This window comes from Eulemur rufifrons, chromosome 28, assembly GCF_041146395.1.
Source record: "Eulemur rufifrons isolate Redbay chromosome 28, OSU_ERuf_1, whole genome shotgun sequence".
In the NCBI taxonomy this organism is placed as follows: domain Eukaryota; kingdom Metazoa; phylum Chordata; class Mammalia; order Primates; family Lemuridae; genus Eulemur; species Eulemur rufifrons.
Genome location: NC_091010.1, coordinates 68,738,990 through 68,764,413, shown reverse-complemented (window position 1 = coordinate 68,764,413; position 25,424 = coordinate 68,738,990).

The window sequence follows — 25,424 nt, the reverse complement described above, 5'->3', positions numbered from 1 at the left end:
GGGTTAGATTTAGCATTGTCACCCTTGAAATTAAATGCTGGTGTTTAAAACTTCATTTTTATAAGAAGAACTTGACATTAATAATTTTTATACCTTTGATTAAATAACTAAAAATACATTATTATTGGGTTAATAATTACTCTAGATATGTGCAGATTTTTGACCATTTCATTGCATTATTATGGCACAGAAGCAAAATTTCACTCATATATTTGACTTAAATGGCAGTCTTTAGGGATTTGAATCAGAAATTATAAGTTCTACTGCAATTTACATGTTAAGTTCTGTAACCCCGTGATAGTTCAACCATTTGTTAAAAAAAACAGTAGGTGGCCTGTGGTCTGATTTTCAATGAATAATTTTATTTTACATCCAGCACAAGGTCCAGCTGAATGTTTCATTACATTAAAATTTCACCAAGTGACATAAACCTTGTAATTAAAAAAGCGTTAACTTTTTATAGAGTGCCTAGATAATTTTTGAAAACATTCCTCCAAAATGTGGTTGGGAAAGAACTACAGAAATTTTGTCACATAACATCCTCAGACCTGTTTTCATTTAAATTATTTAAACTGTGATTTTTTTTTCCCCTTTCCCAATGAGGAACCTTATGGAATTCAATGGAAATAAGGAATTAAATGATTACTTAGCACCTGGCTTCTGGAACATACTCCAAAATCATTTAAACATGGTTTTATGTTTTTGTATTGTGATTCATTTCCTTTGGATGTCTTTTATTATTTTAAATTAGCTCACAATTTATTACTGTTGCCTAGTTCATCTCATGTTTGTTTAATTAGTAGTGCTTCTCTGGCATGTCTTCATAGAGGGTGGAAATCAACATTATCATGGCAGTTCCCTGTCTCCTGTGAGGAGAAGTCCCAGAATTACCCATGCCATCCGAGATCCCAAAATACCCATCTTGCCCACGGGCACCTGTAGGGTCTGCAACATACTGACATTATTCTTAGACACACTGCCTGAGACTTCTAGGAATGGTGTCCCAGCAACGACCAATCGGTATCCACCTACGATCTGGTGCTTCCGTATACATTTGGGTAGGGACTCTTACTTCTGGGAAACATTGAAAAAGAAAATAAAACCATTACTTTCCATGTTCAAAGCAGAAGGGGAATGAAAGAAATAGTCAACAATGCCACGTAGCCATTCACAAGTGGAGAGAGCTCCTGGGAATGTCTGAATGTCTTGTGCAGGCTCGGAAATGCTGCCTGTCGGACGGAATGGTCTTTTCTTTGTGGTCCTGAGAAAAATCCTTGGGTCCTCATCTTTGGGTAACAGACAGAAAGCTATTTCTTGATGAGGAGAAATATAGACCTTTCTCATTCTTGTGGCATGCTTGGGACGTTGTTAGCTCTCTTGTTTTGTATTTGTATGAAAGAGAGAGAGAGAATGTGTTTATGTATGTGTAGTGAGAAGGATTTTTTTTTTCCTTAACACAATCCAAATTGCTAGTACATGTGGCCTGGGGCTTGTAAGAGGAAAAAAATTATATGTATACATATAAATCTGCAGACAAAAGCTCCGATAAGTTTGTAATGTTCAGTCTGTGTGGTTGTGTTGTCCTGAATAGGCTCCATACACCCTATGGAATGTCAGCATAAAACTTGCTCCACTCCTGCCAGCTCCTCTGTGTCGCTTTCACCACGTGCTGTACCCTGACTGCCACTGAAGTGCCACTAATTGGGATGTGAGATCAAAGGGAAGTAGGAACAAATTAGAAAGTCACGGATTTCCACCCTGGTAGAAACAGAATGAGGCACATCATTTAATCACCACTAGAGGTAAATCAATGGAAGACGGATGAGAGCTTCCCTCGGATGAGATCTGGGATTTTCTGTTCTACCGAAAGGTAAGAGAACAAAAGCAATATCTACCAAGTGGGAAAAAAAATCTGTCACCTTTCTTCCTGGCTGCAGAGATATTCCTTTTTAGACTTCCCTGCTGTTTCTCTGAGATGCTTGGTGATGCATCCATGTCTTCTTGAAAGACATCTTTCTGCTTAGGCGCTACCAATCAGAAAGCAAAAAGCCTTGAATAGTAATATATGGCAGGCAGTTCATACGGCTCACTGAAATGCCTTCCCAAGAATATGGGACTTGTGGAAATACCTCAAAAATAATATATTATTTTAAAATAGTAAGAATGAGTATTCCCTTTGCTGTGCAGAAGCTTTTTAGCTTGATGTGATCCTATTTGTCCAGTTTTGCTTTGGTTGCCTGTGCATTTGGAGTATTATTTAAGAAATCATTGCCCAGACCAATGTCCTAAAGCATTTCCCCAATATTTTCTTTTGGTAATTTCATAGTTTCAAATATTAGATTTAAGTCTTTAATCAATTTTTATTTTATTTTTGTGTATAGCAAGAGATAAGGGTCTAGTTTCATTCTTTTGCCTATGGATATCCAGTTTTTCCAGCACCACTTATTGAAGAGACTGTACTATTCCCAATGTATGGTCTTGGCACCTTTGTTAAATATAAGTTCACTATAGATGTGTGGATTAATTTCTGGGTTCCCTATTCTGTTCTATTGGTCCATGAGTTAGTACCATGCTGTTTTGGTTACTATAGCTCTATAGTATAACTTGAATTCAGATAATATAATTCCTCCTGTTTTGTTCTTTTGCTCAGGATAACTTTAGCTATTCTGGATCTTTCATAGTTCCATATAAATTTTAGAATTATTTTTTCCATTTCTGTAAATAATGTCATCGGTATTTTGAGGCAGATTTCATTGAATCTGTAGATTACTTTCGGTAGTATGGACATTTTAAAAATATTGATTCTTCCAATCCATGAGTATGGAATATCTTTCCATTTTTTATGTGTCCTCTTCAATTTCTTTCATCAATGCTTTACGGTTTTAACTGTAGAGCTCTTTCATTTATTTGGTTAAGTTTATTCCTAGGTATTTTATTTTATTTGTAGGTATTATAAATGGGATTACATTCTTGATTTATTTTTCAAATTGTTTGCTGTTGGCATATAGAAATGCTACTGATTTTTGTATGTTGATATTGTATCCTCCAACTTTACTGAATTTGTTTATCAGTTCTAGGTGTTTTATTGTGAAGTCTTTAGGTTTCTCTATATATAGGATCACATTGTCTGCAATCAAAGACAATTTGATTTCTTCCTTTCCGATTTGGATACCCTTGATTTCCTTCTCTGGTCTGATTGCTCTAGCTAGAACTTCCAGCACTATGTTGGATAACAGCAGTAAAAGTGGGCATCCTTGTCTTGTTCCAGATCTTAGGGGAAAGGCTTTTAGTTCTTCCCCAGTCAGGATGATACTAGCTGTGAGGAGACAATATTTGCAAACTAACTGTCTGACAAAGGATTAGTAACTAGAAAATACAAGGAGCTCCAACAACTCAATAGGAAAAAAATCAAATAATATGATTTAAAAAATGGGCAAAAGATCTGAATAGACATTTCTCAAAAGAAAAAATACAAATGGTGAAAAAGTACATGAAAAATGCTCAACATTGTTAGTCATCAGAGAAATTCAAATCAAAACTACAATGAGATATCATTTCATCCGTGTTAAAAAGGCTTTTATCTAAAAGACAGGCAATAATGAATGCTGGCGAGGATGTAGAGAAAGGGGAACCCTCATACACTGTTGGTGCAAATATAAATTAGTGCAACCACCATGGAGGACAGTATGCAGAGTCCTCAAAAAAAAACTAAAAATAGACTACCATATGGCCCGGAAATCCTGCTGCTAGGTATATATCCAAAAGAGAGGAAATCAGTATATTGAAAAAATATCTGCACATGTTTATTGCAGCACTATTCACAATGGCCAAGATTTAGAATCAACCTAAGTGTCCATCAAAGGCTGAGTGGATAAAAAAAAGTGGTATATATATGCAATGAAATATTAGCCACACAAAATGAGGAAATCCTGCCATTTGCAACAACACAGATGGAACTGGAGAACATTATTGCAAGTGAAATAAGCCAAGCACAGAAAGACAAATCTCACATGTTCCCACTCATATATGGCAGCTAAATATTAAAATGATTGATCTCATGGAGACAAGAGAGTAGAATGATGGTTACCAGAGGCTGAGAAGGGTAGTGTGAAGTGGGAGGATAAAATGGGGATGGTTAATGGGTGATAAATATAGTTAGATAGAATGAACAGCATTCAATAGCACAACAAAGTGACTATAGTCAAAACTAAGTTATGGAATACTTTAAAATAAGTTGAGTGGAATTGGAATATTTGTAACCCCAAAAAGTGACGGATACTCCAATTACTCTGATTTGATTAATACACACTGTATGTCTGTATCAAAACATCACACCTACCCTGTAAATATATACAACCATCATGTACCCATAATAATTAAAAATAAAATAAATTTAAAAAACTTTAAAAAATGAATAAAGGGAAAACTATGTATGACTTGAATCTAAGGTATCAGGGCAAAGTGCCAAAGCTCACAGGAGATAGGACAATTTTTCTCCAAAAGTGATGAATCATAGGCACACTCTGAACCAGCCCACAAGAATAATTCTGGGCATTTAGACTGGTGTTGTAGGAGGAAGTGCTGCAGTGACTTCCTCCACTTGAGTTAAAAGCCCTGTAAAAATTATGATTTCAGGGGAAATATTTGCATAGACAGGCCACCAAAATACCACATTCTGCAACAATCTTGTGCTGTCCTAACTAGTAGCTTTTTACAACTGAGATGGGTAAATGGTCTTAAGAACTTGATGCAAACTGTTGTCACTTTCATTTTTGAGCATTTTCTAGTATGTTTCTTTTTTATTTTTTACGACTGAAGTTTTTCTCCATTCAAAAACTGTTTTTCTTCCATCCTTTCCCCCCCTTTCCCCTTCCTGTCTCTCCCTCCCTTTCTAAGTCTTTTGGGTGGATCCAGTCCCCTCTTGGGAAAAACCAGAGTTGATCCCAGGAAGGGAAATGAAGAGTCAATGCAAAGGTTTTGGGATCGATCCTCTGTCATCCAAGTGCAGACCCCACAGGTTGCAGGTGCTGGGGGCTCAGTTTACAAGAATGCGCCATGTGTAGGTCTGGTTTGTCTACTTCCACAGTGATGTTGGTTCTGTCTCTTAAAGAGTCTTATGGAGAGAAAAGCTTGAATCTTTTGACAAAAAGCAGATCTAGTAAAACATTTCCAAACATTACCCAAAGAATAGGGCCTGTCTTCTGCACAAATACACTGAGACAAGGTCAGTCTCTGCAAGACTCTTAGTCCAATTTCTGTCAAAGCCTTTTGGGCAGTTTGTTTCTTATACAGTATTGTTGTCTCTGTAATGAACTGTTGGGCAATGTTCCTGCCCATAGAGAGGAAATATCTGTAGAAGGCGACAGATAAAATATTACTTTTAGCACATAAGGATTAGCTGATTGGGGAATATTTTATGAAATTGCTCTATACTAGTCACTGGGATTTTTTAAAACTTATTAGCCAATAAGAAACAATGAATGACTATAGTACTCCAGAATCCTATATTATATTAAAACTACAATCAATTTAGGATTTGGAGTGTTTCTGGTGACAATTTTTCTTTTAGCCCTGACCAACTTTCCATCTTTCACATTTTCCTGTTTTTCCCACTCCTGACACTTCTTTGGCCCTACATAAAATTAAACAAAGCTAAGAGCCAATACACATACACAAATGAACCATCTTTACAGACACATTTTGGTGGTCTATTGAATTTGAGAGAATTTTATAAAAATGTTTACATTTTGTCTGATCTATTTTCCTTGTTGGAAATATTCAGAATATCCAGTTACAGTGGTCACGAGTCCCAAATAAATAATACATGATCATGATACAAACCTGAGAGACTTTTTATATAAATCACTATGCTAGGTGTTTGAAGCCTAGATAGCTTCCACAGAAAGGACAAATAAACAATCAAAAGTAAAAAGCAAATTAATTTAAAATCTATATTGGCAACTGTACTGAGCTATATATATCCTCTGTTTTTCATCTATATTTGCATAGAGTGCAGGTCGGGAACTGTAGGCTAATGCAAGGTGTGTTAAGTGGTGGCTTAGAGAGAGAAATGATGCCTTAAAAACTGTGAATAAATTTTGAGTGAAAACCTCCACCAAGCCCAGCATAGACGATGTGCTTCTGTGTACAAAAGACATTTTTGTTCAATTGGGCTGAATAGTTTCTTATAAAAATGCTTCTTTAGTTTCATTGTGTATCTTTTCTACGAAAAGAAAAAAAAAATACCCTTTAGAGCAAAAGCAGTTTATCTCGCCATGTCTTGAAACAGTTTTGGTTCCGCCGTGTTCTGTGGGGGTATCTCCCCCTCCCCAGCCCCCGCTCCATTTTCCCCGAGGCTAACAATTTTATATCCAAAGTAAATCTAGCTAAAATTAAGAAACAGAGCATACAGCTGCCCTTACTCGTGGCCCACAGATGTTACCAAAATCTGATTAAAAAGCCCTTAATCTCCTGCTGCACCTTTTCATTAGTGTAATAATCATTTTTGCCAAATATCTAGCAGAGGGAGGAAAAGGAGAAGGAGAGGAGAAGGTTTGTGTCACCAGAATCCCTGCAAATGCGCGGGGAGCCTAGTGGGGAAAATGAGGCGTTGAGGTAATCCATGTGCTGAAATATTTTTGCTTCTTTTTCTAGAAAATGTGCAATTTGGTCAGGCAGAAAAAATTGAACAGAGCCTTCCAAGCAATAAATCACTGGATTGCTGGTGACATTCATACAATGCGGATATAGTGTTAACTGTACGAGTCAGACAGCGCCTCCTGCACCCAGCCTGTCCCTAAGAGGTGACCTTGTGACGGTGTGGTAATCAATCATCCCGGCGTAGGACACACTGTTTTTGTTTAATATTACACTATTGGAATATATAGTAAACAAAGTGTAGAGGAAATTTGGAGAACAGGCACTATATAAGGGATGCTGTGATTTGCCAGCTGCCTGCGGAGCGTCCCCCCGCCCTGGAGCCTGCGAGCGTCTCGCTCACCAACTCCTGGCCTTAGACGTGGCGCCTATCTGCATCTCCAAGGCGGCATTTCTGGCACTGAGCATGCAGAATGTAGTTAAAATTTTAAGGGGAATCAAACCAGAAGTTTGCAGAGGCTGGAGATACGATTTACAGCCTTCGGCTGGAATAGATTTTTGAGGCTCAGGCTTCCTCTCCACTCTTTGTTTTTCCTTTTACACTTCCCCTCAGTATTTTTCCAACCAAAATACTTGGAAAGAATGAAATTTTATTTCAGAAACACAAATTCATGCATTCGTCTTAACAAGTTCATGTCCGCCAGAATATTCTGGAAAGGAAATGAACCAAGAATGGTGTTTAGTGTTTTGCATGCGAACGCAGGCCACCTCCTCCAGGCCCCACGCCTTCTGTTTGGAGAATCTTTTGTCTTTAAAGTGAGTCCTGCACACATAAAGCAGGAACTCGGGCCTATTAACCGGCTGGGCCATTGTATCATGTGGACGGGATGTTGCAAAGTGTATCGTGATTCTGTTTGTGAGGAACACACCAACACACCTCACTAAAAGAGTCTTGCAGTCCCATTTGTTCTGGGTATAACGTCTTCAGTAGGGATTTTGAGCCTAAGTTAAGGGTAGAATTGGACTCTGAACATAAGTGTAGAAGTTTTCACAGTCCACGGAAGTGGCATGTCTTAGTTCACATCACAGCCACACATTTTCTCCCCAACCTATGGGAGTTTTCCATGGAAAAGCAGCAAGTCAGACACATTCAGTTGGTTTTTACAACGTGGGTTCTGGGGCCTCTCAATGAGGACGATGATCATACAATCCAAAGGAAAACAATGGTGGATTATTTAAAATCAGTGTCATGAAATGTACTCAGAAATATTGGACAGGCACACATTTCCCGTGTGGCACGGAGCTCGTTCTGATTGCTGGAATGAGGTTCCAGGACAACGATTCGCACATTTCTCTTGGAGCACTGTGAGTAGCACCGTTCTGGCGGCAGGGGTTTGGGACGCCAGCAGACTCGGGATGGTTGGAGAGGCGATTCCAGAGAGATGCTGGGTCTGAGGGAAAGCCTGAGATGGTTGGGCAGTGCCAAGAAAAGTCTGGAAAAGCAAGGGTTGGAAACCATACGTGTCCATGCAAAAGGGCCTGGCCACTGAGCAAGATGGGCTTGGTTTGGTCAATGTAGGTTCCACGCTGACTTAAACAAGTTAAGGTGGTTTAGTCACCTTTTTGACAGTGAGTCCGTCAAGATTGTGTCGCTGTGTGTGTGTATGTGTGTGTGTGTGTGTGTGTGCGCGCACGCGCACGCACAGAAAGCTTTTATCAAGCCAGAAGGAAACCTCACTTCATTTTTACATCAGGCATCCTTGGAAGAAGCAGCAGGCAACATATTCGCCAGTGGGAGGAGGCATACAGGGCCTGGAAACAGAGATAAATAGCCCCTTGTCTGGGATCAAAATTGCCTCTGGGAAGCAAGGACAGAGACTGGGGAAAAGAAGGAAAATATGTGAGGGACACACACACACACACACACACACACACACACGGTCCACTCTCCATCACGCCTTCTCCAGAGCACAGTCCCTGGCACCTGGTCGCAGGTTCTGCCCAGGTGCAGGAGGTGGTCCCTGCCTCCCTGTGGCCAGTAGAAGGCAATTGAGATACAAATGACCCCTCCCTTTTCTTCCTTTGAGACAATCCAGAAGCCCCGGTACCAACGCTATGTCTGCCTTTGTTAATTCAAGACATTTTTAAAAAATCGGTCATCAGTAAACATGTGGTCTTCCAAACTGTCTTTGAGGAAAGAAATTGTAGCCCATGAAATGTTATAAACTTTTTAGTAGAAAAATCTCTTGAAAAGCTCTATCACTCGGAATTGGCTGTATTTATTTATTTTCCTTGTTGAAATACATGTTGTTGCGTGCTTTGTGTTCACAGCAGGGAGATTTTATCTGCTCTCTGACTAATCTAGCTCCATGGATGAGCTGTATGTTTATATTAAATATGTTTTCCTTCTTGCCCTCAACACTTTTTTCTTGTTGCTGCTAAACCTTCCAGGGGCAGAAGTTGTTCTAGGCATCATGTCTTAATATACAATTTTATTCTTGAAGAAATGCTACTGTTCCCCCCAGCAGGGGCAAATTGAGAGCAAGTAGTTTAATATGCAGCAAGAAATCTACAGACAACTGAATCCAATTTGCATAGCTTTAGCGGTGCTAAAATTCTAGTCTCCAAAGGATAAATGCAAAAAAAAAAAAAAAGTGGTCTATCTTTGTGTGTTTAATTATCTGACTTTAAACTAGCTAAGTTATAATTGCTACAATGAGCATTTAAAAAAATTTGGGCAAAAGCAGTGAACATTTTTCAAATTACTGATAAGAAAACTATCTGCACAAATAAAGAAAACACATGGAAAAAATAAGACTATAGAAATTCATTTTCTGGGGGTGGTTAAAATGAGAGGTGACATAAATTATTAGCATCTTGTAATTCTGTTTAATCCACCAACATTCCCAGAAGTACCATACTTAATATAAATATGCTTATGTAGTTTTTAGAAACAGAAAGTTAAAGTATGAGACAGAATACCATCTCCTCTCATTAAAGATGCTATGCATTTATTTTATAGTTAAACTGCACAATATTTATTTGAAGGGCTAATCATATATTTAAGAAGGAAAGTCAAAATATAAGATTGATCATTTAGCCTGGAAATTCCTCACAAACAATAAAAATGGAGTGTCTATAAAAAATGTATTGTTTTCAACCTTAAGGGAAGAAATGAATGTTATTCTTCAAATTTGCTTTTCCTGTAAAAGTGTTAAAGGACTGGGTTTGTGTACTTTGTGACTCCAGGAGCAATTTATTGATTTAAAATAATAGTAATGTGCACTTTAGAATCTTACCTCTGAAGACCTTGAACATGAAATATTCTACACAAAATATCAAGAAGAGAAATGTTATTCAAAGCAATTTGAATGTGAATATGTTCCCAGATTCCTTTTGGGGGGTGTGCATCTCTCACAACCGTTTGTGCGAAGAAAATAATTCAGACTCTGGTCAGTTATGTTTTAAAGAATGAACACAAATTAAGGACTTTGTAGAATAGGAAATATTTGTTAGTCTCAAGTAACTGGCAAAGAAAATAGGGCAAAATGTTTAGAGGATTTCATCTTTTGTTTCATCAACTGCTATTATCAAACCTGCTGCTATCCATCTTTAGAGAGAAAAAGACAGCAGAATTATTTCTTTTGTATTAAGAAATACATTGATAAGCTTCATCAAGTATCTACATTTGCAGTAGTTTTTCTAAATGTCAAAGGCATTCCTTTTGCATTAAATAAAACTGAGATGAGAGAGAAGTGGCTGGCAGGTTACCCGGAATTCAACACACAAATACTATCAAAGCCGTGTGGGTTCCTTTGCAGAATCACATTACATACCTATTGCAAAGCTTGAACTCTTTGGGGAATGTTCATTTTCGCTCCAGTACCGTCACCGAGTCCCACCTCCTGTAACAATAATGGGTGTCAGGTAGAGTTTGGACTAGACAGGATTAAGCTATCACCCCCCCTGCTGTGTGTTAATTTATTGCTTCAGACATTTTCATATCTGATTCATTTTCACCCACTCCACCGCGATTGCACAAAGTTCTCAGTCTCTGCCAGTCCAAGTGGCACTGGAGTGCGAATAGCTGGCACCGTGAAATGGCTTTCTTCGCAGCGCACGGGCCAGGTACGTCCTCGGAGAGCGCAGCTGTGCTCGCCCTGCAGAACCGGGAATAGCACGCGGCGCGCCGGGCCAGCCAATATGCCTAGGTGTGACACAAAAGCCAAAATCTCAGCTTTTTAGTAAACAAGAAAGGAAATTGTGATGCTGCCGAGATCCCAGTGCTAGACGTCTTTAGGAAATGGTGTTATTTCCTCAAGAAAATACAGGGTCACAGCTGCTTGGAATTTACATCAAAAATAGCTTCTCCCTAGTTTTGTTTATCGATTATGTAGAACCTGCTGGAAAGGTGTTTGTTTCTGTTTGTCAGCTGAATGCATGGAGTTTCCCCTCTCCCTGCAGTTCTGCCCCAGGCTCAGCTGCCCGTGCTGCTGGAGTTGGGAGCAGAGGTAGACCCTCAGGAGGTCAGAGGAAGGGCCTGGGGGAGATGAGGCTGTGTTTTGGTGTTCCGGGCCCCTCAAAAATTCTCTGTGCCTATTAAAAACCAACAACCACACAAACCAAAAAACAAAACAAACAAACACAAAAACCAGAAAGACTTAGTTTGGTCAGTAGATGGAACAAGTGAAGGAAAAGGTGTTTGCAAACACGAGGGCGTTGGGACAGCCACTAAACAGGGAGCATAGGAAAGCCATTTGTACCTCCACGACGGTAACGGCAGGTTCTCCATCTGCCAGCCTGCGTCTGCACACGCCTTCACCAGGAAACACGCAGGTTCCTGATAAAAGCTCCTGGCGGGGCTACCGGGCTCAGGGACAGGCTCAGACCCCAGCCCCTGCAGAGGGAAGGCCCACGGCTTCTGAGAATAATCACAGAGGCGCTGTTTTTTGTGAGCCCACCTCTCCTCCGATGCCGGTCCTTACAACTCACCTGGGAGACGGAGGCTCGAAGTCTGCCTGGGTTTTACACTGAAGACTCCCATTTAAACAGCTGACAGATAACCGGAGCAAATTTTCACTCTTTTTCCTTCAATGAACAAACACAAACCCTCCTCATTCCAGGTACAATGACGCACGACCAGTGAGTGTCTTTTGGGCCTTTCTCTTGGGCGACCAGTTTTAAAAAGCAGGCCACGACTTTTATTAGCACAACACGCCTCACTTGCCATTTAGGAAATAATTGCCGGGTCACGTGCTGCCAGTGACACAGAGCTAGCACTGCCCAACATTTACAGGAAAAAGAAAAGGACGCAGAACCCTGTTTTATGTTTTTGTTAATATTTTTTGTTTCGTTAATATTTTCTGTTTTTGTTAAAATTAAAATGCTACTGTGAATGTACTGAATGGCACAGGACAGATGCTGATGTATAACGCACAAATGTACAAAAGCACGAACATACATATGATATCTGTATAACTGGCTTCTGTGACAAGTTAGGTTTACATAAAGGAAGCTTCTTAAAAGTAACCAATCACCAAAAATCAAATGCACTTAATATGAAGACACGTGTGCCCCTGAGAGGAGCATGTAAATACTGGTACGAAAGTGGGCCCAGACTGGTGTACACAGAAGTCCTCCGTTCAACTTTATTGAGTTTCCGCTGAGATGGCAGTCTAAAGTGATTTTAACACTTATCAATTGGATTTATGATTTCTGTGTCATCCACCCTGTTTCTGACATGAGGAGATGTTCAACATGAGGGATTCATTCAATGATTTTTTTAACTACACTATAAAACATTTTAGTCTCCTCTCTTTCTGAAATCCATAAATGGCTAATTTAATCTCATAGTTATACAGTTGGAATCCATGACTTTCATCTGCTAATTATTTGGCATCATCTGAGTGTTTTAAATCACTATGATATATTGTGTGGCCAGGATGGCCGCCCGAATCGTGTGGAGATAAACTCTGGCCTGTGGCCCTGCGCCTGTCCTGGCTTTTTTGGTAAAAGCATAAAACCTTTGACTGTGGGAGCTGCAGTTAGGGTGAGGCCGTGTTTCGTGCACGCTGCCCCTTGGGTCCAGAGGGATCCAGCCGGCACGGGTTGCCTGGCACGGGGGGCACAGCAAAGACCAGGAGTGGAAGGTCATCCCAAAGTATTTGGGAATCATTTTGAAGTATTTCTGCAATTTTAAAAAGAAGCAACTCATTTTTGGGGAAAGTGTTTTTTAAAATCCTTAAAATCAGCTTTTCTTGTTTTTCTTCCTGCTGAAGAAACTCTCTCTCAGTAATAATCTCACTGGAAAATAGCAAAAAATAGCTCACCTCTGTTTTTAAACCCGAGAGTCTTCACCTTTCAGAATGTGATAACCAGTTCAATTTTAGCGTTCATGAAAAAGATGGCTGTGTTTATTTTTGGCCTTTGGAAGGCAAATGGATCATATCCGTACTTGGGAGGAGAGAAGAGCTCCACATCGCGCCTGTGGAAACCCGTCCTTTCTCCCCACCTCCCATCCGGCTAATTAACAGCGCTTCTGCTCGCTGGTGATATTTTATCTGCAACTTAGGGGCTTGCTGCGGTTTTCTGGGAGGCTGCTGCCGACTGAGCCGAACGCCTGCGTGTCTGGTTAGGGGAAGTGCTCAGCACAGCGGGGACAGCCTGTTGTACCTCGCGCATCCACTGAGCCTGGGCCGTGGATGTGTCATTTCATACATCATCCCCAACTTGCAGCGCTGTTTCCTGAAGTCAAATCACCTTCTCCTTCCCTCCCATGATCACAAATCATTTTGTAATCCAGCTCCCCGAGTAGCGTTAGGACGCGGGCAGAGCTGTAGAAGTCACAGCAGTGGTGGAGTAACTGGGATGGCCTGACACTGCATCCAGAGAAATGTTTCAGCTCCCTACCTGGCTGAGACGTGGACACCATAGGCCACCGAGACTGCGATGTCTTTTTAATTTTTCATTTAAACACGACTGGGGAGGGAGGAAGAGAGTGAGTGAGCAGGGGCCCCACGTCTCACCCTCCAGCTCTCTGCCATGGGAACTAACCACGAGACAGGGGAGGTACGCCTGTTTCAGTTTCAACCCCAGCCACGGAGGACAAGACATGGAAATGCAAATTTGGGTGCCGTGACCTTCTCAACAGACCCTCCCGTAGTGTCTGCTGCCATCTGGGCACCAGCCAGTCCTTGGCGACATGCTGCCCCTGCAGCACTGGGACTTTGGGAAGTGTGCCACAGGACTCTCCAAGAGGGTTTGTCATGGGCCACCGAGGTCCACCACCCTGGAGGCTGCTGATGAGTTACTTGCATGGGTCCTTGCTTGGCAGTCAAACATCAACACCTGTGCTAGGTGGGACAGGGTTCCAGGGATGATTGTTTCTCTGCTTCTATATTTACTTTTAATTTTTTGAACATAATTTTTTCAAGAAGTATTGGAAGAAAGGCATAGCAGAGTAGAAAGAGGAAACGTTTCATTTTCTTCTCCCATCAAATAATGTTATTCACACAAACAGCTGTTCATGTCTAAAGTCTTAGTCACCCACGCACATTGGGGGGCCCACGGTATTCTTGGAGCTTCCATGTAATGAATGCAATGTGTCATACCAGCCTGAGTAAGCCAAGTACAGAATATATTTCGATGAAGGTACCAGCTTCTGTGAACAAAAAGAAAATGAAGAGAAATAGATTTATTAACTAATATTTGGAGCTGATTTGGCCCCTCTCTCCCAGCCTGTGTCATTAACTATAATAGTTACGGGGCCTGGGACATGGGGTGGCTCCTCTCTAAGGTAAGGATTTATGTTGGATCTTGGTGGCCCCAATTCCAACGTCCCCAGGTTCAGATTGCTACAGGGTTGGCTTCTCCCTCACTTTCTTTCCCCGTCTCACCTGGAGTATTAGCAAGAGATGGGAAAAGACACAGGATTTACCCTGTCAGCTTCTGTCGTTCTGTTTCCTGAATCTGCTCATAGCGGAAAAGAGGATGCCTTCTTTGTGTTTTGGAACATCAGGGTTGCCTTCCTTTGGCAAGATGACAAATAAGATAAGTGGCTGTCTCCATAATCTATTTTGTTAGTCCCTGTAAGAACCCGTTCACTGGCTGCTTCCGGGGAGCCTGCCACCAGAGGTGATGCAAAATTACTCTTTGGGGGGAATAATTTGCTCCTAAATGCGGCACTCTGCACGTGGCACAGCGAGTGCACCTCCTCATTGCCGCAGGATGCACGTGCCTTCTCTCCACCAGGAGAAACTGAGGCCCGGAGAGGTGGTGTGTGTCGCCGGGGAGCGGAGGAAAGCCAGGCATGCAGCATGCTGTGGAGAAAGGCAGGGCGCAGGGCATCCTGGAGCTGTGAGAGCTGAGCTTCTCCTGCAACTTGTCAGCTACACATTGCTGTGACAAGGGCCCGTCAGTGACACGTCAGCCTCACACCACCAGGGCCTGGCTTTCATGGCCCCCGTGAGCCGCTCCACCACCTGGTCCAGACGCCCTCCCCGTCACACCTCAAACCTCATTAGTGCCAGCTCAGCTGAGGGGGCCTCCTAACTGCCACGCATTCAAATCTGGGATTCCGGGTCTTAGCACTTACCCTGCTTCTAAAAGAGGAAGTTGGAGTTTACACTTTAGCCTTGGAATCCAGATTTTCTTGGTAAAGAGGAAACTAACCGTGATAGGCTGAATAAGAGCACCACCCCCCTAAATATGCCCACATTCTAATCCCTGGAACCTATGAATATGTCACCTTACATGGCACAAATAACTTTGCAGGTATGGTCGAGCTGAGTTGAGAAGGAGAGATTACCCTGGATTAACTAGGTGTGCCTAAGGATCACAGTGGCCTTAGAAGAGGGAGCAGGAGGACTTGGGTTAGAGGCAGGAGATGACAAGGGAAGAAAGGGATCGAAGAGATGCAAGGACGGGGAACCAGCCAAGAAATGCTGTGGCCCCCAGGCACTGGGAGGGGCGTGGGAGGGGATTCTCCATGGGGACCTCCGAAGGGACACAGCCCTGCAGACACCTTGATGGTAGCCTTCTCACCCCAGAACTGTAGGGAATAACTGTGTTGATATAAGTGATTACGTTTGTGGCAATTTGTTACAGAGCAGTAGAAAACTAGTAACCCGGCATAGTGCGGGTTCTACTCGGGAACTTTGAGCCTGTGGTTCCCACTGGCCGCCAGCCCTGCTCTCCCAGCCGCTGTGCTTCATAACCCTCCCCTGACTCTGCTGAGAGCCGTGCGGTGTATTGGGAAGAGGGAGAGCCAACTCTGACCTCTGCGGAAGGCACGAGTCAGGCCAAATCATTTCTGAGGTTCAAAAGAGTAGGTTTTTGAGTTTGATGTTAAAAAAAAATGTGTGTGCCTTTGTACTTACTGATTGGCTCCCAATGTAGTATTTCTGGCTGGGCTAAAACCCAGGAAGGTCTCATGAGAATGGCCAACCACGTGAGATTGTCCAACTAACGATATTTGGATAAATTCTGGGTAAGCAACTGAGTTTTTAGATGCTCTTCCAACCCAAACTTGGGAGCCGTGTGAAATTTACACATCATTCCTTAGTGGTCTGAGGGAGCGGTAGAGAGTTGTGAAATGGGAAACAGAAGAGCTTCCAGAGCAACCCCGGTCATGACCCTCGGGCAGGGGAAATTGCTTGAAACCCTATCGTAAATACAGCCTGCTCCTCAAATGCGCAGCCTTGCAGAGAGAACAGTGCTGAACTGCTGAAGTGTGCACCCTGGGCAGCATCTCGCGTGAATTTTAGCAAAGCTCTGTCCCTTTTTAGTGCATGAATCGACAAGGTGACCACGGTGCCCAAAATATCCTTACTCAAAGCAGCCCCTCGGGGTTCCAACAACCCCAAAATAAACATTTAGGAGTGCTGCAAAATCTCCCAGTTAATTATACGTCTGTTCCCCATCTTGAATAATCCAGTTTCTGATTTCTAGGCCTCCTCAGCATTTGCTAAATGTACCTTCTCATGTGATTTTTTTCTACCAAAGAGGTCTGGAAAAGCCACCTGAATTGAATGAGGTTCACACGTTTGTGTGAGCATCTTCTTTTCGCTCAGCCTTTCTGGGATGGGCCTTCTCCATTCTGAACAGGATGAAGCATCCCTAGGACCCAACAGAGCTGCGGTCCCCAAACCCCCAAGCTGCAGACCAGTGCTGGTCCATGGCCTGTTAGGAACTGGGCCACACAGCAGGAGGTGAGCAGCGGGTGAGCAAGCAAAGCTTCATCTGTATTTACAGCTGCTCCCCATCGCTCACATCACTGCCTGAGCTCCGCCTCCTGTCAGATCAGCAGCTCATTAGATTCTCATAGGAGCACAAACTCTACTGTAAACTGCACACATAAGGGATCTAGGTTGCACGGTTCTTATGAGAATCTAATGCCTGATGATCTGAGGTGGAGCTGAGGCTGTGATGCTAGCGCTGGGGAGCAGCTGCAAATGCAGATTACCATTAGCAGAGAGGTTTGACTGCACAATAAGTGTAATGTGCTGAATCATCCCAAAATGATCCCCTTCACACACAACTCCCCAGTCCGTGGAAAAATTGTCTTCCATGAAACCGGTCCATGGTGCCAAAACGGTTGGGGACTGCTGCTATAGAGTGTTGGTAACAAACATCGTTTTTGTACCCTGCCCTTATATTTTGGTCTTACTAATATAGCTTGTCTGTGCATAGTTTATTTTCAAATTTTTGACAAGCTGGTTGCATTCAACAGTAAACAAAACCTTAAGTTATGGCAAAACTTATTTATGGGATCCAACTTGTGAAATACACACACACAAATGCTCCTACAGAATCACTGCAAGGCATCAATTTACCTTTGAAACCACATCTTTGCCTTTGCATAAATTGTATGAAATATTGTACAAAGAAAGTCTAAATAAAAATGTACTAAAAATAAAAACTCAATTCTGCTGGCTGTAGCTCCATTTGCACCATTCTAGCTGTTTGAAATGGTTCCAGGGTGGCCAGGACATCCCTGTGCTGTTGAGATTTGCAGGCAAAAAAAAACAAAACAAAACAGGAGAGAGGGTCAATTTTAGTCTACTGTTCTGAACCATCGTGAAATACTTGTGGCCAATTTAGCACAACCATAAAAGCCTAGACTAATTGACACTAAGTTATATAATAGGAATGCTCTGAGTTTCAATAGGTTTTCAGCAGAGCCATATGAGAAGAACTGATCCTGGCTGTGACTCACCAAAAGATGGTACTTTATTTCATGTGTTAGCTCGAGAGTGAAAGCACAGACTGAATTTAGGAGCCACATCATGGACTGAAGGGACACTTTCTACAACTCAGACACAGCCACAAGTGCCATGAAATGACACAAAATATTTCTTAAAAAGTTAACCCACTAAAATACTGAAAAAAGAAACAAGGACAGTGGATCAGAAATTTGGAGGAATCTCTGAGAAAAGGGTGAGAATAGAAATGAGGAAAGCCTTAAATGCATGAAGGAGAAACCTCAGAGACAGGGGACAGTGGGTCTGGAGGGGCTCAGCGGCACCCCCAGAGTAACTGTGGGGAGCAGCTTTGCAGGAGCTGTGCTGATTGGAAACCCCCAGCTCCAGCGCTGAACATTGGCCACATCGGCCTTTGCCCCAGATCAGAGCCGGTGAGGGGCAGGGTCCTGGGAGGGATGCTGAGTTCCTCACGCAGAAGATAAGAGAGAACACAGGAAATAGAGAGAAGTAATTTCACGAAGAGATAATGGGAGAGTATTTCCCGGGGCTGAGTCTTCAGATTGAAAGACTGAGTGCTGTGCAGGGTGAGTGAAAAAACAGGACATCCAGCACCGTTGCTGTTGAATTTCTGATGCTGAGGGTGAAGAGAAATTACTGAGGGCTTTCAGAGGAAAAAAAAAGCACAGTTACTTGTAAAGAACCAAGAATTATATTGACTTGAGTCTACTCACCAGCAGCACTACGAAGTAGAAAACACTGGAGTGCTATTCTCAAAGTTAAGGGGGAGAAAAATTTAGACCCTAGAATTGTATACCCAGCCAAAATAAAGGCATTTTTCACTCTGCAGGACCCCTGGAAGTTTGTTCTTTGTAGACCCTCTCTGGAGCACTGTCTGGAGAGTGGACTCTAGGTAACAATCCAGACTGAGTGGACAAGGATTGGTATTGACTCTGCCTTAAACTCACCAAGACCTTTCTTGCAGAACTTCAGGACCTCAGTTTTCTTATCCATAAAATGGGAGTGATAAAAGCCTCGTTTGCAAAGCTCTTGTGAGGAGTAGAGAAAATGAATGTGAACCGGCTGCTGTGCCTGCTACACGACAGGTGAGCAACGGATGCTTATGCAATGAATGAATAAGCCATTTTTTTCCTGGCCATTCCCAACATTGGCTAAGCTCAGGATAGAGTCCAAATCAATTCTTTGAAATTGTCATTTCCAAGCAAAGCAGAATTCTACAAATGTAATTGCGTTTATGCTTTCTAATTCTTAATTGTTCCATAAATATGATACATTGGTAAGACACCCCCCCCCGCCGATGTTCTGTTCTGTTCTTTGCTGTAATTTCATCTGTATTGCACATATTTGTATGTTTCTGTGCAGCAATGATACTACACATATAGGATTAACTATACATATAGGATTGACTAAATTTAGTGATCATAGTACTATTTTTACTGATTCTTTGCAAAGATTTTCACCTCTGACTATTCTTTTAGAGGGGATATGCAAGCAGTGAGAGATTTCTGTTTAACCACATTATGGTTTTCTTTGAGATAATGTTCAAATCCTTTTCTGCACAACTCATTTGAAGATGATTAATGATAGAGTATATCCAAAGAAAATTAACTTGTATTAAGTTTTGCCTTCCCCAAAATGGTAAACCTTTTACATGCCGCTGACTAACGTGGGGAGGACGAGGTTGGTAAAGGTGTATCCTGAAATAATGTGAATTGTTTTTTTCTGTGATGGTGGTGGTGGTGGTGATGGTGATGGAGCTTTTGAGAAAAGTTTCAATTTTATATTAAAAAAGCAAAAATTATACAGTTTCTATGGAAAATAGTATGATGAGTCCTTAAAACATTAAACATAGAATTACCATATGATCCAGAAATTCCACTCTGAGCATATACCCAAAAGAACTGAAAGCAGGGTCTCCAATAGATATCTGTACACTCATGTTCACAGAAGCCAAAGGTGGAAGCCACCCAAGTGTCCACTGATGGATGAATAAATAAACAAAATGTGGCATATTCATACAATGAAATATTATTCAGCCTTAACAAGGAAGGGAATCCCGACACATGCTACCACATGGATAAACCTTAAAGACATGATGCTACTTGAAATGAGGCCGTCACAAAAGGACATATACCGTAAGATCCCACTTATACGAGGTGCCCAGAGCGCTGAAATTCACAGAGACAGAAAGAGGTTGTCAGTTGCTGGGTGGAGGGGAACATTAAAAGTTATTGTTTAATGGGTACAGAGTTATAATTTGCAAGATGAAAAGTTCTGGAGATGGATGGTGGTGATGGTTGCACAAACAATGTGAATGTACTTAATGCCGCTGAACTGCACACTTAACAATGGTTAAGATGGTAAATTTTATGTTATGTGTATGCAACCACAATTAAAAATAATAAAATAAGAAAAGAAAGAACAAATTGGGCGAGTTAAAAACTACTTAAAATGTGGATCTTGACATTGATACACATTAATTAGCACATTTTTTACTAAAGAACACATGGAAAAAAGTAAATGGGAGAGATCTCTGCTTGACCACCTAACACCTGTGCGATCACATATGGGGGGTGGCAGTAGATGCCCTCAGGGCCCCTTTTCAGAGCTGTGCCCCCATTTCCCAGCTGCCGTGGGGTCGGCCGCCAACAGCTCTCAGCTGCCCCTGCTCTCAGCTGCTGAGAGCCTTGTGGCCAGGAAGATCATGCACACAACCCACCCCACAGATGGCCTGAAATCTTCTGTGACTAGCCTCCTTTTACTCAACATTGTGATTTTCATCTATGTTGTCCGATGTAGCTCTAGGATAGACCATTCATTCTCAGTGCTGTATACATATACCTTGGAGTGAATATATTGGCATTTATTTATCCATATCCTGTCAACAGGCACTTGAGTTGTTTCAGTTTTATTTTCCCATGAAAAACAAAGCCCCTGTGATTATTTGTGAAAATGCACAAGGATTTCGCTAGGGTGGGTACTTAACACTGGATCTGCTGGGCTGTAGGACATGCAAATCCCCAATTTGCCAGATACCACCAAATTTTTCCAAGTGGTTGTACCAATTTTCACTTTTACTAACAATACATAACATCTGTCATTGGCCCCCACCCTTCCCAAGATGTGGTGTTATTAGTCTTCTGAGTGTTTGCCGATTTAGAGATAAAATGTATCTCATTGTCACCTTAATTATGTTGACTACTAATAAGACAGAGCCCCTTTTCATATATTTATGTGTCACTGATATTTCTTCAAAATATCTGTCCATGTCTTTTGCCTAGCTATGATATGCTCTTTTTTTTTAAAGCTGTAGAGTATACATTGCATGAATCTAATTATAATTGGTTGATTCTTCAAAGCTGTAGAGTCCACAGTGGGAATATGCTGTGATTTATTTGTGCGTACTCCTTTGGTAGGCTTCTGGACTTCACAAACACTGCTGTCGTGAACATTGGTGTCCATAGGTTTTTTGGTGCATATGTGCAAGCATTTGTGTTGGGAATACACAGAATGAAATTGTTGGGTGCACACGTATGTCCCGTTAGTCAAAGTGTCAGAGTTCCAGTTGCTCCACATTCCAACATTTGTCTCTTTAATTTTAACCATTTTGGTGTGTGTGTGTATTATCTGTTGGGTTTTAATTTAAATTTCTGTGATTACTAATGAGAATGAGAACTTTTTTTAGATTCACTGGCTATTTGGATAAACTCTTATAAAATGCCTGTTCAAGTTTCTTGCTCCTATTTCTGCCTGTCTTATTGATTCAGAGGAATTCTTTATATATTCTAAATATAAAACCTTTGTTAGTTTTGTGTTACAGATCTCAATGGATTGCTTTTCTACTCTGTCAATGCTGTTTTGATGCACACAAATTTCTTAATTGTAATGAATTCCAATTTATCAATCTTTTTGTTTAGGTGAAGAGCTTTCTACTTATCCTGTTTCTTCTAATCCTGTTCCAGAAGTCTTTTTTTCCTAAAACAAATTCATTGAGTTATTCTGCCCTACTCTTTTCTAGAAGCTTTATTGTCTTACCTTTTATGTTTAAGTCTACCATTTGGTCATTGGGTATATAGGAGTTTATTTTGTACATGTCTATAATTATATTAAGAAATATTCATGAAAAAATAATAAAAGAATATTTGTTTTGGCTTTGCACAAATCTTCTACCAAATGTTTTTAAGTAGTTAATCTGTGTTGAATGTTTGTTAAATTTATATGCATCAATTGATATATTCACATGGTTTAAATATTATAATCTATTAAATGTCTAGTAATATGAGAAATAACATTAATAGATTTTTAAAATTATATTATCCCTGCTTTTTTGGACCCATGTTACTTAGTCATGGTATAATATCTCTTTTAATGGATTTGGTGGGCTAATATTTCATGTGAGTTTGTATGCTTATGCTCACAAGTGAGATCGGCTTATGACTTTCGTTTTTTGGACTCTCCTGGTCTAGATGCCTTTTGGTGACGAGGCTCGTCTGGTCTCATAGAACGAGTTGAAGAGTGTTAACTCATTCTAGTCTGTGTAAAAGTCCTTATAAGATTAAAATAATCTCTTCTTTAAAAATTTGGTGAAACTCTCTGGAAAACCACCTGGCCTGCTATTTTCTTTTTTGGAATATTTTAAAACACTAATTTTTAGAGGTCAAAGTATTTTCAGTCTTTCTACTTATTCTTGAGTCAGTTTTTGTTAGGGATTTTTTTCCTTAGAAATATTCCCATTTTACCTAAGTTTTAAAGTTTAGGGGCATGAAGTTATTCATGGTATTTTAAAAATATCTTTTAAATATTTTTTAGATCTATTGTTTGGTCCCATTTTATTTCTAATATTGTTTGTGTCTTTTAGTTTTTTTCTTGAAAAATATTGCTAGAGATTTATCTATTTTATTTGCTTTGCAAAGAATTGGCTTTGGTAATCTTTTATGTTTTCTTATCTTTTTTATTTTTTCTACATATTCTACATATTTCCAGCTTTTCTCCTTTTCTCAAATAAGAATGTAGGCTTATATATTTCCCTCTACTTACTGCTTTTTATGCATTACACAAACTCTTATATGTAACATTTTCATTATAAATTTTAAGCATTTCTATTGTTTTCATTTTTGATAAATGAATCATTTAGAAATTTTTTCACAATTCCAAAACATAGGCTTTTTAGTCTTTTTTGAGTGATTGTCCTATAATTTCAATGCTTTGTGATCAACGTTTGTATGATTCATGTGATCATTTGTATGATACCAATTTTTAAGATTAGTTGACTTTCCCACATGGTGACTCATTTCCTTCTATGTATGGGAAACCTTCCGCTGAGAACTCATATTCATAGACCATTATTCATTGAAAATCCTGGTGGCCTAATATTTTTCTCTGCAGAAGATGTCCGTTAGACTTTACTTGCGTCGGGAGCCAGGAGCCACCACTGACACAACCCAATTTCAGTCTGGAAGTAGCGTCTCAGCCTGAATCTTGAGTGTCATTTTCAGTTCTTCCGTCCTGCCAGGGACCAGAGCTTGGTCCCCGAAGTACGATGCTGACATCAGCTTGCTGGGCTGTTCACCAGCCCACAGGTGCCCATTTCCTGTCTGCGTGCGCCTCCTGTTCTCACCGCTCTGACTTCAGCTCACACTCTGGGCTCTGGCTGCTTTCTGTACCTTCTGTGAGCCCAGCAGTGCGTTTGCAGTGGTGCTCGATGGGGGATCTGGCCGCTGTGGGTGGAGGGCTCTCCTGTGTGTCAAGTCCTTCTGATCTAAAACGGAGGCTTTGGCCACCCGCCGTGTGCTCACCTCCACTCTGCCCTGCGTGGCTCTGCTTCCTGTGCACAGCGAGATGTACCGTCTGATTATTCGCTTGTAAAGGGAGAGAGAAGCAGAATAGTCAGCCCCTTTGTATACTCAACTCCTGCGTCAATGGCTATTTCGAACTCTTGAGGCAGAGGCCTTTTACGAGCCCTCCCTCCTGTTTTCAAGGGTGCTTTTGCAGAGGTTTTGGCAAGCGCTCAATAAATATTTGCTGTTTGGCTGAGTCCAAATACTCCACTTTGTCTCCTAATCAGAATCTCTGATACATTCACTTTTGTTTGCCAAAGAAAAGTAGAAATTAAAAATTTGTAAATTCTGCAGACTGGGGATTTCAATATGCCCAGGAAAGTGATGCTAGAATGAAAATCTGAATGTATGACATTACAGGAAGAAATGGATTATTAAACTACACGGATTTTTTTCCCATTTTGTAAAATTTGGAATTCAGTTCTGTGATAGGAAATTGTGGTTAAAATTGGCTCTACCTGCTCCAGGTGTTCTAGTGGACATCAATAGAGTCAAGGAAAGTATGGCAGAGATACTCAGGTGGCCTCACAGTCCTGCCTCCTGGAGCTACCTGCCTATGGGATGCCCTCCCCTGGAGTATGGGCAGGCCTGTGCCAAGCCTCTACCCCACAGAACACAGTAATGGTGATGAAGTGCATGTGAATACATCACACAGATTGTAACGTCTGCCTTGCTGGCTGAAGAAGCAAGTGTCCGTATTGTGAGGGCCACATGGAAGAGCTGACAGCAGCCTCGGGCTCACAGCCAGCCGGAAACTGAGCCCTTCAGTCTGTTAGCCACAAGGAAAAAACTGCTCCCCCTTCCCCAGTTGAATCCCCTCAAAAGCATCCAGGCCTGGCTGACACTTTAATCGCAGCCCTGCAGGGGCCCTGCTAAAACACACCTGTAGAAACTGTGGGATGATAAGTGTATATTGCGATTAGCCACTGAGTTTGAGTAACACTGATACACAGCAATTGGCAACTCATAACAAATGACAAAGAGGCTTTTAAAATCTCCTTTTAGGATAATCTGCCAATGTTTTTCGAAGTTGTATAGATATTAGAGGAAAAAAACTCCAGTTCTTTCTTTATCTTTTGGCTGTAGACCCCAGACCAGAATTCTGTGACTATCAAATTATAGAGGAATTGGAAAAATTACTAGACCCACTTGGAGTGTGAGCCATGGATTTTTGGAGAACAGTGGACAGTACCCAGTGGGTTCTGCTGTTTGTTCTCAGAGCACCTCCCAGGTGCAGAGCAGAAAGCTGCCGCACTGGATGGGCTCCCGCTGTCGGGATGCACGAGGAGAGACCGTGGTCTTCCAGGCTCGTGCAGAAGCTGAAACCACAGCATCACATGCCCTCGCTCTATTAGAGGAAATAAAACATCTGTCTAAATACTAGAGAGATAAGATCTTGGAAATAAAGATATTTGAAGATATCATGCACCGAACACCTTTCCACCTGCTTGCTTAAAATAATGTAGTCATTATGGCAATAAATGTTTCTAATAAAGTATGAAAATGGATTGTTTGCTTTGCTGCTTGTATGAACTCTCATTTCTCTTTTTATGATATTGAAGCTGACATTTGCCTACCCTTTATCAGTGGAATATTTAATCAAGTCCAATCTGTAAGAAGCAAGAGGAATTTTTATTTTATTTAAAAGCTGTCCCCCACGTAAAAGGCCCAGGAAATAGGACAGAGCCTGCAGAACAAGTGTGACTGTTAGGGTTACAAATGCAAATTGGGGTGGGGGCACCTCTGAAGGAAAGGGTGCCACTACCCTGCG